Genomic DNA, 7,106 nt, shown 5'->3' on the forward strand with positions numbered 1-7,106 from the left:
GGATAATGTGTAGCACACTTCATACAATGGAAAATTACTTTAGAGATACTGTTTTGTAAACATTCATTTGCAACTTTATTGTTAATAATTGCAGAGAATTTTGATATTTTATACTTTCATTCTTTTCTATAAACGTTGGTTTAAAATGAAAAGAGATTATGGTAATAACATTTACTATTTTGTGGTATTTAGGAACCTGTTTTATTCACTGGAACAGTGAGGAAAAATCTGGATCCCTTTAATGAGTATTTGGGAGAAGAACTGTGGAATGTCTTGGAAGAGGTAATTTATGTAATGTAATTAACTTGTTAGCATCAGTATCTGTGTGTGTACATTTGTAGCATTGCAGGTAATTAAGGGAAGCTTATCACTTGAACTAACTTTGTTTACTTTCTAGGAGAATAGTGATGAAATGGGTACACTTAAAATGTGTGTATTGATAATGAAAACCAACACTATAATGCCTCATGTTTTCATTTTAACTTTTTCTATAGAACCCCAAGCAACTAGATACATTATTTTGTCCTTAGCAGAGCACTAAACTAGACATTAAAACTGTGGGATCAAATTCTATTAGTGACCTGCTGCTGCTGCTGCTGCTAAGTCGCTTCAGTCGTGTCTGACTCTGTGCGACCCCATAGACGGCAGCCCAACACACTCCCCGTCCCTGGGATTCTCCAGGCAAGAACACTGGAGTGGGTTGCCATTTCCTTCTCCAATGCATGAAAGTGAAAAGCGAAAGTGAAGTCGCTCAGTCGTGTCCAACTCTTCGTGACCCCATGGACTGCAGCCTACCAGGCTCCTCTGTCCATGGGATTTTCTAGGCAAGAGTACTGGAGTGGGGTGCCTTCTCTGATTAGTGACCTAGTAAATTAATTATCCTAATTACCTGCCAATGTTCATTTTTTTCCTCTCGCCTTAGGGGATATCTAAGTGGAAACGATACTTTTTCATTATTAACTGAAAGATAAACAAGATCATACAAATAAAATACTATGAAGTTTCATAAGAAAGTGTTTATAAAGGCAAATTATATAGTGGAATGTGATGACGATTACTTATTGACGATTATATCATTTTAATGCTGCAGCATGAATGCAAGTAACAGAATCCTGGAGTTTTGGCTTAGTTTTTATATGGATAGGCTAATTTCTAGGGTATTTTCTGTTATTTGTATCATGTTTCTCCTTGCTCTACTTCATTGAATTTTCTTACCCTTGCATGAAAAAATTTTGACTATTGAGTTGCTGTTGGCTTGTATATTTTAATACTAGCTATTTTGTGTATTAGCCCTAGTTTTGCAAATTGATTCTACTGATAGCAGAAACTCTAGACTTCTAAATCATAGACAGACTTCTAATTTCTCATAGGACCTAGCTCAGTCTTTTGCTTTTAAAAAGTAGCACTTAATAAATAGGTACTAGATGTTTGGTTGATGTCTACATTTCAGAGAAGTATGGTTTATTTCTTTAAAAAATTTTGTGTTACACAAACCCAGCATTGATAATATCTCTGTTAGGACACAAGTAGGTCTCATCACATAGGAAACTAAGATACAGAAATATGGGCATCAGCAGCCTGTGTATCAGGAACCTGTGGTTCAGTCCCTGCTGTGGGACAGCTCACATGTCCATTTCCTGAAGCCTTTTATTAGGTAAACGGGCTCCCCCTTTACTTCCTTTACTGCTGGTCCTGCTCTAGTAAAAGCTTTTCCCCATCAGTTGACTGCATTTCCCTGTCTCCTTCCAGCCTGCACCAACCTTTCTTTTTGAGAAGTAAGAAGGTTCCATGAAATATGGGAACCATCTGACATCTGTATTAACCTCCTGTGAGAGGCATTGGCACCTACTAGATACACTACACAGTGGGTTACTTTAAAAATGGTAATGATGATAGAAATAGGGTACCTTATAAGCTCAGTTTATTATTCTTCAGTTTTGCTATATTCTCTTATTTCCCAAACTCAAAAATGATCTGAAGTATTCTATATTGAGATGTATAGTTTTCAATAGTATTATTAGCTCCATTTTTCTTAAATTAAAAATTTTTATGTGCTTTCCACAGTTTACAATATGATGTTGTGATATTCTGGAGCCAGTTAATTGTTATAAGAATATAATCCTTTTACACATAATAATTGTGTGATATGTAAGCTGTCTATATGGATTTACTTTCTAATTTATAGGAACAGATATGTCACAAGATTAGATTCACTTCTGCCTTTACACAGTGAACAAATATCTCTGAGAACTTCTTAGATAGGCATAGTTTCAGATTTTGGGTCTATCACAGTTATCAAGAGATACAATCTTGATCCTTTTCAAGGACATTCTCTTGCGTAATCTAACACAATTATCTCAAAAAAAAAATAATATTATACTATAATGTGTTCAGATTCTCCAGTTGTAACTTTTAATTATTATTGTCTACTGTCTCTGTTGTCCTTTTCTTCCATCCTAATACTTTATACCTTGATTTTATGATTACACTACAGAGGGCTTTGATATTCATATTATTCTCATAACCATCCCTGATTCATAAATAAATAGAGAGTCTCAGAAAACAGTATTTTATGAAAAACATTTCCCCTTACAACTCTTATTCATCATGAAGCAGATATGGACAACCTGAAGGAGAAGGGGAAAAAAAAGATTAGTTGTATGATGTCATCCAACTCAGGAGTAAATATGAGATTATTTCTTCAAACTCAGGATGTCAGTCTTAACAAAGACCAATCACTTGTACCATAGACCAAATCTTACCCTTTAGAGTTTGTACACCTTTTATGCTGACACTAAATACCAATACCATATTTAATCCTAACTCAGAATTCTGCTTTCTAGGGACTGGACTCCATCAGGAGCACAGTTCAGGATCACATTCATGGAAGTGCTCCAGCATTTAGGATATCACAAAAATGCTACTCATTCACCCTCGGTGTGTTGTTGTCTGACATTGTAGTATGTCAAATAACTTTTTGGCCATCAATCTATTGGTTTCTTAATTTGAAGTGTATTTCTTCTTCGTTCTTTAACTTCAAATACAGCCTGAGTTTGCTTCTTGCTCCATTGTATTTCTCCAGAATTCATTGAACTGACCTCTACTACCAAGTGTATTTTCAGATTATATTTGGTGGTTAAAGCTTTGTGTTTTTAATCTTATGAATAAAATTTTTTGAAGATAGATTAATATAAACATCACCTATATCCATATTGTGGGGGAGATAAGATGTAATATTGTATCTTGTTTCTTGTGAGTTTTCATTCACTGAAAGACATTTATGATATTGAAAAAAATGCACTTAACTGGTCCACCATTTATCGGATTAAACATGGGAAAGGTTCCAGGATTACTAAAGTATTAGATGGAGTTTTCCATTGTTTAAATTTGTATTATTTTAAACATTACAAAATTTTAAAGATTTTGTAAAATTAATAAAAATATATCTTTAGAGAAAAAAACTTTCTGTAGTTTTTTTAAGTTTCCTTTTAGTGTACCAACTCCTATGCAAAATGTACTTTGGTAAAGTTGATTCAACCATAAAGATCCTTTTAGATTTTCTGTTTAAGCCACATTGGGAGAAATAGCTTCAATTTTTGAGAGACTTTCTGAACTAAGTCCTAGGTGGGGGTTGTTGGTGGATAGCCTGTGGCAGGGATCGGGGACTTTGAAATCTTTCTGTCCTGACTTGACTCTACCCACCATCTTTCTCAGTGAACATTAATTGGAAACAGCTCTTCCCATCACCTGGCTGTACGTACAAGATACACAAGAAGTTGGGAGGACTTCAAAGCTCTAATGTCTAAGAGATTTGTCTACTTCAGCAGCAGTTTATTTAGGAAAATGTTCTTTCTGTATCCACAGGTACAACTTAAAGAAACCATCCAAGGTCTTCCTGGTAAAATGGATACTGAATTAGCAGAATCAGGATTGAACTTGAGTGTTGGACAGAGACAACTAGTGTGCCTTGCCAGGGCTATTCTCAGGAAAAATAAGATATTGATTCTTGACAAAGCCACATCCAATGTGGATCCAAGGTATGGAGCTGAGGTCCATGAAACCTGGAATCCAAATTGTAAATGTGGTAAATGGAAAACATTTAGTAATGCTGAGAAATGTTTCTATGCTCTCTTTGGCCCACAGATATCTCTTAATAATATTAATCCAAACAAAGGAAAATAAGGGAAGAAGTTATATGCTGTTAATGTTGTTATGCAATTTCAAGGGAAGACTGTTTTCCATCATTTTATGAAAAATAGTAAATTTCTTTTTTATTATTATTCTTCCTCATCCTTCTCCCTCCATATTTTTATTTTATTTTATTTTTAAACTTTACAAATTGTATTAGTTTTGCCAAATATCAAAATGAATCCACTACAGGTATACATGTATTCCCCATCCTGAACCCTCCTCCCTCCCCAAATAGACTTTTTATACTTAGTTTTTTAGGAACAAGATTATATGTTAAAGTATTGGTTTTTAATTTTTAACTCTTTAGTCTGCTTTTCCTGCCTTCACTGAAGTATATCAATTTCTCTGATTCCAGAACAGATGAGTTAATACAAAAAAAAATCCATGAGAAATTTTCTGAGTGCACTGTGCTAACCATCACACACAGGTTGAGCACCGTTATTGACTGTGAATGGATATCGGTAAGACCCTTACCATATCGGTTCTTTCCATTTATATTCAACTTTTCAACTGATCCTTCCTTGTAAAACTTGATAGAAACCTCCAGTAATTTAATTTTCTCCTCTCATTCTTGAAAATAACTCAAGTATTTAACTTTACTTTCAAAATGTGCTATTAGATAATATATCTAATAACCTTATATTTTTGTATAATATTCTTATATTTGAATTGTCATTTTTTAAGATGTCCAGCCTTGAAAATATTCCAAACCCAAGTTATAGCTCCATATTTCAAGAGGGTGGATCACAGTCATTTTCACTGTGTCACAGTTCTTTCAGCATTGTTTGATTTCCTTAATGAAAAAATTAACCTCTTATTTAGATTGCCAGGATATTGTTGACTAAGTTTGCAGAATTTTTCAGCTCTTGCTGTCAGAAGGGAGTCCATGAGAAGAAAGGGCCTCATGAGAAAAACAGTATTTCAGCTGAAAGGATTTAATATAGGAAATTTCCTACATAAGAATTAGAGGCTAGAAAAAGGAAAGGAAGCACTAGGGTAATTATTTTACGAAGCAGCTATCATGTCCTAGAACAGATTTCCAGACCTAAGAACTCAGAAGAGAGGCCCTACAGCTGGTGCTCAAGCCTCCAAGGAGAGGTCACTGCCTAGTTGCTGGTTGTATGTGCTGAGGAAGCAGGATGTGGCTATTTCTCCATGTGCTAATAGAAGCTCGGAGCTGGAGTCAGGTCCCACTGCTGAGGTGACACTGCAGGAACAGCCAAGTCAGATAGATTAGCTCTGTCCCACTGTCAGTCTTCCTCTAGTGCCCGCTTACTGGCAAAACCTAAAAAAAGGCCAGCTTGCCAAAGAGCCTCTGAAATGTGACTTGCAGAGACCCAACCTGTGCATCACAGGTGAGAGTTTAGAAAGGAAGGCAAATCAAGGCTGAAAGACTGTAGATAAACAACCAACAAGTCTCTTACACAGTAGATCCAGGCACTACACATGCAGTAGGCTCCAAGCTTTGGTCTCTGGACATCTGTCTAGTATTTTCCCTCCAGATTAGATTGGCTCTTTCCTCCCAGTAATTTATTATTTCCTTCCTTATCTTCTTTTCCTTCCTCCCTCTATTCCTCATCTCTTTTCGTCTTCTTTCTTTGTTGTTTCCCTCTGTTTCTTGACGAGTTTCAGTAAATGTTAGAATGTGGCTTTATAAAATAATATAGAAAACATGGTTTGTCACTCAGTCATGTTTAACTTTTTGCAACCCCATGGACTGTAGGCCTCTCTGTCCATGGGATTCTCCAAGGAAGAATCCTGGAGTGGGTAGCCATTCCCTTCTCCAGGGAATCTTCCCAACTCAGAGATTGAAACTGGGTCTCCTGCATTGCAGACAGATTCTTTACTGTCTGAGCTACAAGGGAAGTCAGTCCCAAATGAATGCAAAATATATTTAGGTATTTTGATGGTCCATACAAAATTAATAATAATCAATAATTAATAGTAACATCCAAACTTCCTTACATCTTATGATAAATTAACTGTCTCTTTTGACTTCTTGGAGAGTTTCTGGAATATCACACCCCGCCTCCCACTTCACATGCATTGTCAGATGGATCATCAATGGGGGCATTGAGTAGGTATCAGGCTGTCAGCATTGAAGCAGTGCCTGTAGCCTCACTCGCCAAGCTGGACATACAGAGAAGTGAGCTCCAGGGAGTCTGACAATAGGAATGGGGCATTCCCAACCAAAGGGATGCTCTAGGCTCCAATAGGGTAGCCAGTTGTCTGGACTAGAGCAGCTCAGTAGGAAGCTGACTCCAACTGCAAACTTTGATGAGGGACTGGGTTAAATCCCAAGGACTTCCCTGTAGCTCAAATGGTAAAGAACCTGCCTGCAATGCAGGAGACCAGCATTTGATCCCTGGGTTGGGAAGTTCCTCTGGAGAAGGGAATGGCAATCCACTCCAGTATTCTTAACTGGAGAATCCCATAGACAGAGAAGCCTGGTGGGCCCCAGTCTGTGGGGTTGCAAAGAGTCGAACATGACTGAGCAACTAACACACACACACAGGACAGTAGCTCAAATTCCAGAAATGTTTTTTAGCACCTGGTATTCTTAGACCCTCATTTTGTGTTCTTGAATGCTAATTGGAAAAGTAGCCTCTCATTTCTACTTTTTCCTTGTTGCTTTATTGTTCTTGTCCCTTAACACTGTATATTTTGAAGACTGTCTCCCAAAGCATCCTTCTTCTATAATAAATAAATGATGCTGTAAAATTTACCTGTTTCAAGCCCTTTGTCAGGCCTTAGAGGTAGCAGCAGAAAGATAGCTTGATCTATCTCAGTTAGGGGTCGGTTCAAATAAATTCTTTGTTCCTAAATGTACCCTGAGGCTTTATTTTTGGTTTTTGGTATTCCAGCATTAATAGTAGCAGATTATTTTTATTATCTAATTCTTAGAAATAATGTCA

General features: G+C 36.6%; 1 long non-coding RNA gene across 1 annotated transcript; it reads left to right on the forward strand.

Annotated features, from left to right (window-relative positions):
- Positions 1–163: 163 nt before the first annotated feature.
- LOC104986373 lies at positions 164–5,889 on the forward strand. The gene is made up of 3 exons (XR_825031.1): positions 164–282; positions 3,865–4,037; positions 4,547–5,889. It is a non-coding gene; the product is annotated as an uncharacterized LOC104986373 (long non-coding RNA).
- The last annotated feature ends 1,217 nt before the right edge of the window (positions 5,890–7,106 follow it).

The sequence above is a fragment of the Bison bison genome, unplaced genomic scaffold (genome assembly GCF_000754665.1).
Source record: "Bison bison bison isolate TAMUID 2011002044 unplaced genomic scaffold, Bison_UMD1.0 scf7180017845714, whole genome shotgun sequence".
Lineage (NCBI taxonomy): Eukaryota > Metazoa > Chordata > Mammalia > Artiodactyla > Bovidae > Bison > Bison bison.